The following is a 12,248-nucleotide window of genomic DNA, read 5'->3' as shown; positions in this document are numbered from 1 at the left end:
TAATTTTCTCTGGGTGCTTGTATTAGAGCGCTTGAGAGAACATTCTTTTTTTGCAAAACTCGAAGTGCATCTTTTACACACATAAGGTGGAATTATTGGTATTTATGTTGACACCGGGACAGGAGGCATAAAAATGAGCAAGGCTAAAAAAAATCTTGTTTTAGATTGGTCTCCGCCTACATCTTTGAAGTTGTGGCACTTCACAGGGCTTCAATCACTTTTGGCAGTTTATACACTCTGCTTTTTGGATATATGGGCCCCCCTTGACTAGGCTCACCAGTCCTGCAATCCCTTTCATGTGGACCGAGGAAAGCTGAAACGTTTTTGAGACCCTGAAGCATGCGTTTACAACCAGTAGCATCTAGATCGTGGACAGACTTTTGTTGTTGAGCCCGACCCATCTGGTGTGGTCCTATGGGTGATTATATCCCAGTTGTGCCCCTCCATCCGATGGATGCATCCTGTAGCTATCATCGTCTTCTTCACCAGGGCTGCATTTAAGGAATGGTTGGATCATTTAATGGGGGCCAGACATCAAGTCAGTTTACAATGACCATTGTAACTTGTATCCACTCGCTTCCATGAATAGACAGGCCAGTTGGCACTTCTTTTTTTTTTTTACCCTGTTTGACCTCATAGTCCCCTACTGGCCAGGGATGCAGCACAGAAATGATGATGCCTTGTCTCGACAGACTAACTTCACTCTTAAAAAAGAAGTGTATGGTCCCATCCTTCAACCTGATCCGAGTGGTATGTGTTTGCACCCCTACTCCGGTCGTGTTGGACAGCATCAAGGCCTGGACCCAGAGCCATTTGGCTGATGAGAAGTAATTAGCACAACTCATCAAGTTCTAGTGTTTGTTCAGGAACGTTTGTTTCTACCAACCAACACCATTCACTAAGAACTGCTTCAATGGTGCCATGATTCCTGAATCGTGGTACATACAGGACGGTCGAAGACCTTGAAGTTCTTTTATTGCCTGCCCAAACGAGAGATGTGATTATGTACTTAATTGTGCTGATTGTGCGTAATGCAAATACACCACAAAAAATCAGTGGGATTGCTACAACCCAGGCTAATATCACACAAGCCCTGGTTCCTCACGAATATGGACTTTATTGTTGGACTCCCCACAGTGGATGGTCTCAATACTATCTGGGAGGTTGTCCATGCTTTTCTAAACTGGTTTGCTTTATACCACATGCAGATATACCAACTGCAACATCATAAGTGGGTCTTTTTTTAAGTGTGTATTGTGTCTCTGATCTCTCCTCTATCATTATCTCTGACAGAAGAGCACAGTTTATGCCCTGATTCTGGAGAGCCTTAACAAGCTTGTTCGGTATAGACGCTGGATACTCTTCTTTTTATCATCTGCAAACGAATGGCCAAACAGAGCGACTGAACACAACATTGCAGCAATATCTGCGATGCCTGTGCCTCTAGTATCAAGATACATGAGTTTCAGTTCTAGAGACTGCAGAGTGTCCTTCAAACAATTATTTCCACTCTTCAGTGGGTTGTTCTCCCTTCTCAGTGGTTTATGGACAGCAACCACGCTCATAACTCATAGAACAGCACAAATGCGAATGATTTCTGTGGCCAACTCATGTGTCTGGCCATGTGACTCATTCATATGAAGCCGGGCAGCATTTAGAATTTTGTAATGGCACAAGTCTCTACTAAGTGACATGCTGATGACAGGTTTGCAGCACCGAACTACCGGCCTGGGTCACAGGCTTGGTTGTCAACTAAGCATTTTCATATAGCAGGCACCTGTAAATGGCTTTTGTGATACATTGGGCCCTATGAAGTAGTGAAGGTCTTAAACCAAACGCCTATAAACTGAAAGTGCCTACACGTATTCTTATTCATCCAGTTTTGCATGCTAGCTTTGTTAAGCTCTGTGTTGCTACTGCACGCCTGTTCAACAGGCCTCCACCGATCCCTGTGCAAAGTGACATGAAATACAAGGTTAACTCCATTCTAGATACTTGGATTACTTGAGTATCTGTTGTTATCTAGTTGATTGGAAGGGTTTCCGTTCTGAAGAACGAAACTGTGAGAGTGCTAAAAACATCCATGCTTCCTGTCACTTCCGCTGCTTTCATTGTACACATCCTCTCACCCCTGATGGAAGCAGGCTTTACAAGGATTCTGGCAGGGTCTGTTCCCAGAGGAGCACGCATCCAAAACCCAACCGGCTGCCATGGTGCCGAGCCTGGTGTCTCAGTGCTTTTGGAGCATCATGGCGCCCAGTGTGATGTTGCCACAGAGCTGGTCAGAGGCAGTGCCAATGTTTCCTGCAGAACAACATTGGATCAGTGCTTCTCATCTGCTTTACTGATCTAATATTTGGCCTTGGCTTCCTTGAAGGATTGTGACTTGGATGGCACTGTTTTTTGGCTACATTAGTTTATCTGGATCGCTTAACCTGCGCCTTTTTGATGGTTTCGTATTGGTACTCCTTCCTGGTCCTGACAGTTGGGGTAACATTACCCTGGATTTTTGTTCAGTGATTGCCTGTTATGAAAACCTAGCATTACTTGTTTTCCTGCCGCTCTGCCTTCTTTGGACTCCCTGAGCAGACTACGCTGTCTTGTGTCCAGTGGTTTATTTTAAAGTGCAATGCTAACCCCTTAGCTGCGCCCTCATGCCCCCCGAGTTAGTTTAGCCGCAGACATTTGGACCTTGTCATCCATTCGGTCTACCTTGTTGTGTGGGCACCTCTGGCATATGGACTGTCCATTTCTGGGCGTACAGCTGCTCTGTAGGTTCCTTACCTTTCCCTACCATACTTAAGGTAGGTCTTTTTCCTAGTTATTCAGCTATATATTGCTGCCTTCCTACATTTGCTGATTCATACCTATTTTACTTGCAGCTGTGGCAGAGAGCCTGGTGGGATCCCCCACACCGGGTTTTCCCTCAAGCCCTCTGTATCCTTAGAGTGTCAATTCACAGGGGGAGGTTTCTGAGGGGGTTGTTCTAATAGACAGTTGCTGACAGTAGGAATACATTAATTCTTGCATATGTGAAGGCAAAGGTCACTGTATGGTTTTCACACTTGATATACGGGTTGTACTTACATAAACACGATAGCCCCAGAAGTGTGGCAAAGTCAGGGGATCTGATCACATCCAATTGGTTTTCCTCTTTCCTCAATCTGTTACCATGATGAGGATCTTGGTTTTGATGCACATATCCCCAGAAATGTGAGGGGTACTGTTCATCGGCCTTATTAGCCACACAATCCGTGCAGGATGTTGATCGGGATTTCATCACACCTATTAGCGTTTTTTTTTAAAGTTCTGTTATCAATATTTACAGATGCTGCAGCTGCTTCTTCCAATATATGCCATACCTCTACCTGGGTTTTTCCCAGCCATGCTGATTGCTGAAGCTCAGAGCAATAGCAGCACAATATCACCATATTCCTGCCACCTGGTAGTGCTTGCCACCTCACCCCTCCCCACTCGTCCACTGCTCGAGGTCTTTCTTGCTTCAGTGCCTCAATGCCCACCAACACACACAGGAGCACTGCAAAGCAGAAAGCAAACCCATCGGTCAGCCGCGTCATTCATCCACTCTATGCTGTTCTTCCTGCCACCATTGGTCATACCCCATGGGGCCCATATTCCATAGTATCGGGGACTAACAAGGCAAAGTAAGAAGGCCTTCATTTATTAACACAATCAATGCCTTCAGCACCAAAAAGCGTGGACTATCTGCTTTGGTGTCTGAGAGAGGTACTGGATCACCTTACTGTTGACGCCAAACTGACCGGAAACGTGTGTATGGGGTTGTTGATGAAATATTTGTTTAGCAGAGAATTGTCTAACGTTTGGGTGATGGAATGCCCTTGTTGTTGGGACAAGGCTTACATACAAATAGATATTTCTCCTCTGTGAAAAGTTCATGATTCTAGGGCCTTCTATCTAAGAAGTATCGTGGAGAACAGGATAATTTGCTGTGTTCGTTCTAAGTAGAGGGGCGACAACAGTTTTATAAAAATGCATTATAATCAAGACCGCCTGTGTCACAAACAAGGTGGTCTCGACGAAGTACTCTACATGGGCGAGATTCGAAAATCACCATCTCCAGAGGCCAATCCATCATCAGAAATCATGACATCCCCAGACTAGAACCAAACAAAGAACTGCAAGAGTGAAAACACAGGAAAACGTTGTTCCATGTCTCTGAAGCAAGTCACAAACACAGGGCGGCCACCCCCCCCTTCTCCCCATCCTACACTCTGGGTCGAACTGGCCTAGAGGGCAAAATGGACTCGTTTTATTCCGCCAAAGTGGGCTACTTCGATTAATTACATCACTATGTGGCTTGTAGTTTTGAACAGAGTTATTGTACATGTATCCTTCAAAGTGCAGAATTTGAAATACATTTGATCAAAACACCCCTGGATACTACTCTGTCACAAAAGGAATGAATTGTAATTTGCAACTGTGGGCTACGTTTTCACTGGTGCTCGGTTCAATTGAATGTCCCAATGCGACCCTGCCTACACTTCAGTAAGAGCCGGAAACCCCTACTCTTCAAAGAACATCTCACCAATTGCACCACTCAAAACTACTTGTCTGCCTCCCTTGCTCCGGATGCCAGCTCCCACTCCCTCTCCCTTTAACCCCTGCAAGCGTCACCTGTACACTGTGCTCCGGTTCTACCCAGCTAAGTTTGCGCTTTATAAATCCTATACATATATAAAGCATACTATGTTCAGAGCTCTCAAGTTTTCTTCTTGCTGCTCACGACCAGGCCATTCATTTTTCCTTGGATTCCTAGGACCTGTAGTTTTCCTATATCTAAATTGGTAAATAAAATAACTATAAGTCCCAGAATTACAAAGGGAGGAAAAACACAAGGCCTTGGCAAGGGGAATCTTAAGATCTTTGGCAAAGAAGCAAAAGTGGGTGCTCCAAACCCCATACCAACATTATACTTGTAAGTTTAAGAAATGTGCCCTGGTGACACCCTCCTCCCCACCCATTCATGTATTTTTAAAGCTCCTGTGATAAAGTGGAGTGTGATGGATTAGAAAACTGAAAATGTATTTTAGTGCAACAACAGGGGAGAAAGAGAGCAGAGAGCTCCCTTTAAGTGGTGCGTCAGCATGCATCTGCAAAGTGAGAAGGCAGTTAGTCTGCAGGCCGTGTCCCTTTAAGCCCCGGTGGAACGCTGGAGCAGTGCGCGCGAGGGACCCGGAAGTAGGAAGTGCCTCGGCAGCAGTTGGGCGGATTTCAGAGCCCAGAGGCGTAGCCTAAGACTGCGGCAGCCCTCACCTGAGTGTAAACATTGACTCTGCGCCCCGGCCCCGCATGGCGTGAAAGTGCCCGTCCCCGAGACCCCGAGCAGGGAGAGCCGTTCTGAAACACAGCAGGTAGCGTCCTCGGCGTGTGTACCTCTTAACGAACCTGTCTGCCACCGCTGCACCTACGCACGCCGTTACACTTCTTGCTTGTTCCCTACAAGAGAAGGCTGCCCTTCTTTTCCAATAGCGTGTCTGAAATGTTCCCTATGTGTGGCGTAGTAGGCCTTTTGGTGCCCTGCTGCCAGCTAGTTTACGGGTATTAGTTTGGGGGCCAGTATATTTTACTCCAGGAAAATGGTTTACTTTTTTGATTTGACTTTTTATGAGATGATTACTGTGCCAACGTGACTGGTACTAACCCATCTTGGGCATTATGCATGAGTAGGCTGAGTGGATTTGCCAACTCTCCGGGATTTGAGCCATTATCTTTATAGTGTGAGTGGAGGACTTAAAATCTGTTAACTTTTCCACTCATGGGCCTTCGTTCACAAATCATTTTTGACAGGTGATTATCAACATTGGAAGTTAATAAAGACTGCAGCCTCCAGTATGCATTTGTTCAATAAAAGACTAAGGCTTGGCTATTGCTGTTTGGGTATGTAAACATATTTGGTTACCTGTAGCTCCGTTCTAGCCCAACTCAAAACTTACACCTGCATCAGCCAACCACCCCCTTCTCTTTCTACTCCCCAACCTACCCTACCACTTGCTTCGGATTTCTTCAATGTCTTCACTTGCCCATTTCTTCTACCGTCCATGAGGTATCTTGACTTTGCAACATTCCTCCTTCTATCCAGTCTTCTCTTTCCCTTCTCTCACAGCATTCAGCCTCAACTTGGTGAGATCAGTCTCAAGGATCTCCATCTTCCTCCTTACTTCCTACACCCTTCAAATAAGATGGTCTCAGGAACTCCACCCTATTCTATACCCTTTGCCTGCCTCCCTTGCCTACCGCACAACATTTGCTCCTATACCCCACCTCCTATTGCTCTTTCAATCTGCCTCTGGAATGCACAATATCTCTGCAACAAGTCTTCCTATATCAGTTACCGCTTCGACTCTTATCATCTTCGACTTTCACTTCTTGCTATCACAGAAACCTGGATCTTCCCTCATGACTTTGCTACATTAACAACTCTCCACACTGACTCTCTTCTCCAACACCTATTGGGAGGGGCGGCGATGTGGGGTTCCTAATCAATAAGCCCCTCAACACTGCCTTTCCCAATCCCTCTGCAGCCACCTGCCTTGAGCATTAACTTTCTCCTATCTGACCACTCCCTCCATGAATAGCCTATCCACTCTGGTGGGTGGCATCTAGCGAGACAGGTGGCGCGAGGGGTGATTTGATGGTCTAGGTGTTGAGGAGTTGGCTCTTGAGTTATTTTCTGAATTGTAGGAGTGTGGGAGCAAGTCTGATGCTGATGGGGAGGAGGTTCCATAGTCTGTGGCATAGACTGAGAAGGCTTATTTTCTGGTCCTTTCCTTTTTTTGCAGCAGCAGCAGAATTTAAGTCTGCATGTGCCCTGGCTTCTGGTGGTGCATTGTCTGCTGGAGATGCTGAGTTTCTCAGTGAGGTAGCTGAGTGACTTGAGGGCGACTGCCTTAAAGATGATGCAGAAAGACTTGATGGTGATACATGCGTGCACTAAGAGACAGTGAAGGTTGATGAGGGACGGGGTGATTTGGTTGTGTCTCCGTAGAATCTTGAAGAGGCGTGCAGCCGCATGTAGGACATTTCTCAGGGGCACAAGGGAGGATGATGGGAGACCATAAAGGAGGGCATTGCCCCCATCCAGTTGGGATAGGACCAGTGCTTGAACGGTGGATCTAAAGCTGTCCAGAGGGAGGGAGGGCTTCACTTTTTGGAGGAGGGAGAGCTGATGCCAAGCTGTCTAAGTTTTCTTAGCCATGTGTGTCTGAGAGGTGTTTGTCGATGTGGAACACAAGGGACTTGACGCAGGAGGCTCTGGTGTGAAACCCTCAAGTTCATGGTTAATAGCCAGGTCTGTATGTCTGGGTGTTCGGTGTTGGTGAGGAGTAAGGTTTCGGTCTTGGAGGGGTCGAGCTTCAAGTATGCACTGGACATCCAAGACTGGATCAACGAGACGCAGGGTTTGAGCCTATAGATGTCTGTCTTTAATGGAGTCATTCTTGAGGTATAGTTGTGTGTCGTCAGCATTTTTTAGTGTTCCTTGCATTCCTGTTCGACCTCGCCTTTTATTTTGACTCCTGTCTTCCGATTGCAACGGTATTGATCCGCTGTTGCCAACTTCTGCCTGTTACACAAACTCCCACTGCCTCTGGTCCTTATACCCGTACTGCTCCATTATTGCTAACCACTGCCCGATTACACAAACTCCAATACATTCCAGATCTTGTCAAGGTCCGCTTCTCCTACTACTTACAGCTACGAACTGCCTGCTTTTACGCCAGCACCTTTTCCAGGACTTCTGGATTACCTCTTCTGTCCGTTGTTGGATTCTTTGCACCTATTGGATTTAGTGCACATTTGAGACGCTCTGCAGCTATCCTTCCGCTCACCATACCGGTACTAGTGCGTCCCTCGTGCCGCCCGGGCTCAGAATCCCCTACTAATTTCCCTTGTTATTGTGTTATCCTTTTCGTTGTGTTTCTCAGCAGGAATTTCTCCTGCTACAGTTCTTCTAAAACGTCCCTCACAATCCAACATAAACCAGTAAGAAAGCTACTTTTTCTATGAACCACACTATAATAATACCATTTGTATAAGTCGGGTTATACAAACCTTAATGATTTCTAGGACTCTAGGAATAGGGCACTTGAATTCATGCCTCCAGGCATGATCTGGAACGTTCTACAGAGCTGTGACGGGTGCTTTCCTAGCAACCCTTTTGCTTCCCAAGTGGCTCGAGTATTAATCTCGATCACTTGTGCTCATCTCTCTGAGCTCTATAACCCCTCTCCTTCTGCTGCCTTCTTCAAATCTGCAACTGCCCTGCCCCTATTTAAGAAACCCTCTGCTGACCTAAATGTCCAGCAAACGATGACCCAGTTTCTCTCCTTCCCATTATTCAGAAGTCCTTAAATGGGTGATCTTTGACCGGATCACTAGGTACCTTGAGGATAATGGTATTTTAGATCCACTTTAATCTGGCTTCCGTAGTACGCACTCATCCAGGATTGCAGTCATGCATGTCTCCAACTTTCTTTCTAAAACTCACCACTACAAACGCCCTTCCATACTCATCACTTAGGACCTTTCTGCCTCTTTTGACACTGTTGAACACTCCTCCATGCTCTCCAGGACCTTGGGTTTCATAAGATTGCTTCCTACCTAGACAATCAATCCTTTTTTGTTGTTGTAATTCTTAGTATCACCTTTTTGCTGATGACACACAAATATTTGTCTCCTTTTCCTCCTTCACCCCAGCCATGATTATGACCACCTTGCTCCCTCACCCAAGTCTTGCAATCTTAGGATCCTCTTAGATAGCTACCTACGACTGCAACAATTCATTACTATCACTGCTGCTCGAATTAAACTCTTCAGCATTCTGAAAATTCTTCCCTTTCTTGCTAACGCCCTACAACAACTCTAATCTCTGCTCTTGTGCCCAGCAAACTGGGCTACTGCTCGTTGGCCTTCTTCTCTACTCCCCCACCCATGCAAAGTCACCAACTTTGCTAGCCGCACTCTTTTCAACCTACCTAGCTCTCCCTCCACTTCTACCTACCAAAAACATGCTAGTCGCCCTCAATGCACAACTGCTCTCTTTTCAGTTCCGTCTTCTATGCAACAAATCAACCAATGGAGTAATTGTTTGATAGCTTCTCATTTTTTTAACCATCTTATTCCCCCGATCCTCCTCTGCACTCAACCTCACTGTCCCATAACCTCCCTGTGTCTTGTCTTGCCTCCGCTCTTTCTCCCTACTCGGCCTACTTCACTGGAACCCACTTCTCAACAATCAGGGCCAGCCGAACTGCGAATTTCTTCAATGCTTGACTTAAACTTCACTTACTAAAGAGTGAGCTTCTGCTGCCCTCTGCCCATCCTCCCTACCTGACCCCACCACTGTTTCCAGTGATACTTAATGTTATTTTGTATATGTAATTTGTCACCTCTTTAGTTTGAAGCACTTGGCCTCTTAGGTTAATGTTACCTCTGCAAGTCACCTGTTTTCTTATATACATTTTTGTTTTGTCCCTGGTATTTTTTTACACCATCATAAACTGGCTCTGCACTTCTTCTCATCTTTATGCTATTGTACAGGCACACTTTGTGAGAATGCCTCCACGTCTGTAAATGTCTTATTGTAAGTCATTTTTGATCAAAAGTGACATCCATGTTCTTCAAATAAATACAAATATTGTTATCTGGGTTGGACTCTTCTAAGTGTTCAAGATGATCTGTTGCAGAGCATCAGAGCTTGTTGCAATTTTGCCAGACGTGATATCAGAGTCCAAAGCTGTAGAGCGTGTTGGCATAATCTAGGCATGACAAGATGACTGCAATAATTGTAGTGGCAGTGTGTGGGGAAAAGCTTGCAAAGGAAAGAAGATGCACCATTAGATACGAAGATGGAGCTTTTAACCACCTAGTTGATGTTGAAGACTGTCACAGGCATGGCTCAGATCCGATTTGTCAGTGCTGATATCACACTTCTTCTTGCTTTTTTTGTTGTGTAATGAATTTTGTAGAGTAAAGTAATTGTCATCCCAGATGGGCGATTTTCTTTTTTATTTTTTTTATTTTATTTTATTTATTTTTCTACAAACCAGCACTCATTATGGGCTATTCTCGCTAACAACTGCCAGAATAACAAGGGTTCCCAGGATCTGTGAATAACAAACAAATTTGACTGACACTACCGATTACGTTTGGGCAGTGGGACTCTTACTTGCCTCGACCTGTGATAGCTCAAGACCAAATCCAACAAAAAAAGGCAAGGACTAGAAAGAAGAGTACATTGTTGCTATTCAGTTACTTTGCTTTGGTTAAGTAGACCAACTCTGGAAGTCTTCTGTTTTGCATCGCTTTCAGCTATCTCATTATTGCCCAATCCATGGCGCCTGCCACTTATAGATATAATAGTAATTGTATATGTAATATCAGTAACAGTAATTTTATCAGATATCTATTTTGTACCTCATGCTGGATTCCTCCTCTTCCCGAGCGCTCCAATAGACATTATTTTCCATTTACTTGTTTAGAATTACCTCATCTGATTAAATGTAAATGCTGCAAAATCAAAATGAATCTTTTCTCTTAAATAGCAAGTGGTGAATCTTTAAATTGACTTAACAAAGTAAGAACAAAATTCATCAGTCACGCTTCTAAAAGGCAAACTTGCAGTTTTTGTGGGCTTTAAAGCAATAAACAAATAATTTAACTTGAATGTGGTTATGCATTTTTGCTGCCATTGGAAAGCGAACATGGCAAACTGTATAAATTGAATTTTAGGTTTCTGCAATGAAATGATGCACCACAAGTGTATAGAAAATCACATGAGAGGCAGTGTTATCTGTTGATAGAACAACATATCAGATTATTATTATTATAAGTAAAAATAGTGCATGTTTTCTGTTGTGATTGACAGAATCTACCTACCTTGTGAACTGTAAATTAACCAAAATGTCATTCTTGTGCAAAAGTCACCTTCTTGAAATCTGTGTCCAGATCCCATTATCCATTTTTTGATCATTGTATAGATGATTGATTATCCATTTATGTGTACTTAAGGCAATACATGATGTTTAAAAATAAAACAACCAAATAATTCCAGAATCTTTACCCAAGATCTCCCCCCCGACCCCCCCCAATCTAATCTGGAAGACTACCCTGGGATATGAGTGCCTGGTCACTAGTTAAGTGTAACTTTAAAGAAGCAGATGCCCAGGGAATATTGGGACATAGCAGTTCAACTGATGCATAATAAACCCACTTTCAAAAGATGTATTCAACGTAACCTTTGGGAATATCTTCTAGTTCAGAACCATTTGGCACAAAAAGGACAATCCTAGGCTTATAAACATGATATTAAAGTGTCTGATTTAGGCACAATCTGAATATTTTAATAATTCTATGATGGATAAAGTGGCAGAAACATAAATAATGTCTCTGAATTCAGAATAATTGCAATACCCCATTCAATTTAAAGGTGATTCTATCAACTATAGAACTCTGAGAAAGGGGCAGGACCCATAAAATGAAATTTTGTGAAAATGTATTTGAAAATAAATGACCATAGAATTTACAAGTATCCAGGACTTATTGGTCTTTGCTAGTAATGAATCATTAATAAACTCCCCCTGTTTTCACAGGAGCATATTTAAACTAGCTATACGAGGGCACTGTATAATGTGCCTCACAGATCGACGGGGATTGATAAATTGTATTGACCTGTGAAAACCATAGTTTACATATAAATCCTGTCCAGATTTTTGCTGCTTGTATTAGAAAAGATGTGGGTTTCGGTCCTGCATTCTCAAGAAATGTCTGTTTCAGTGAACTACTTCATTTTACCAAGTAACCTTGCACAGAACTAGGATCTTCCCCAAGTAAACTACTAATGCCAATTTAAATTCACTTCCCCTCTCGCTTCAATTATTTTTTTTAATCTCAAGCTTCTATCGTATTTTAACTGATGTGTGTTTTGCACTCCAAAAATAAAAGCCTCCACAAGCCATGTCTATGCTACTAATTGAATAACCATTTGCTCCGATCACCAAATAGTTGAAACACAATTTGTCACTCTTAGTCAAAATTATTTGGTGAGATATCAGAGGCGTATCCTTTTCCCATTTGATACATAGGTTGCTGGTGCAGTTTGATTGCACAATTGAATTGCCAGCATATATCAGACATGTTTCTTCCAATTGCATATATGTATTTAATTTTAGGGCAATGTTGCTGCTAAGAAAGCATGACACTGTATCTAT

The 12,248-nt window shown here is 43.7% G+C and overlaps 1 protein-coding gene across 2 annotated transcripts in view; it reads left to right on the top strand.

Annotated features, from left to right (window-relative positions):
• The first annotated feature begins 5,219 nt into the window (after positions 1-5,219).
• PHTF1 (putative homeodomain transcription factor 1) overlaps positions 5,220-12,248 on the top strand; it is a 596,971-nt gene continuing 589,942 nt past the window's right edge. Inside the window, exon 1 of one of the 2 annotated variants that reach the window (XM_069633361.1) lies at positions 5,220-5,393. The gene's annotated coding sequence lies outside the window, so the exon portion shown is untranslated. The remainder of the gene's footprint in view (positions 5,394-12,248) is intronic. The other variant, XM_069633363.1, reaches the window with a different exon arrangement.

The sequence above is a fragment of the Ambystoma mexicanum genome, chromosome 13 (assembly GCF_040938575.1).
Source record: "Ambystoma mexicanum isolate Mex_15411 chromosome 13, UKY_AmexF1_1, whole genome shotgun sequence".
Taxonomy (NCBI): domain Eukaryota; kingdom Metazoa; phylum Chordata; class Amphibia; order Caudata; family Ambystomatidae; genus Ambystoma; species Ambystoma mexicanum.
Note: the sequence above shows the minus strand (reverse complement) of the source record. Positions and strands in the feature narration are given on the sequence as shown.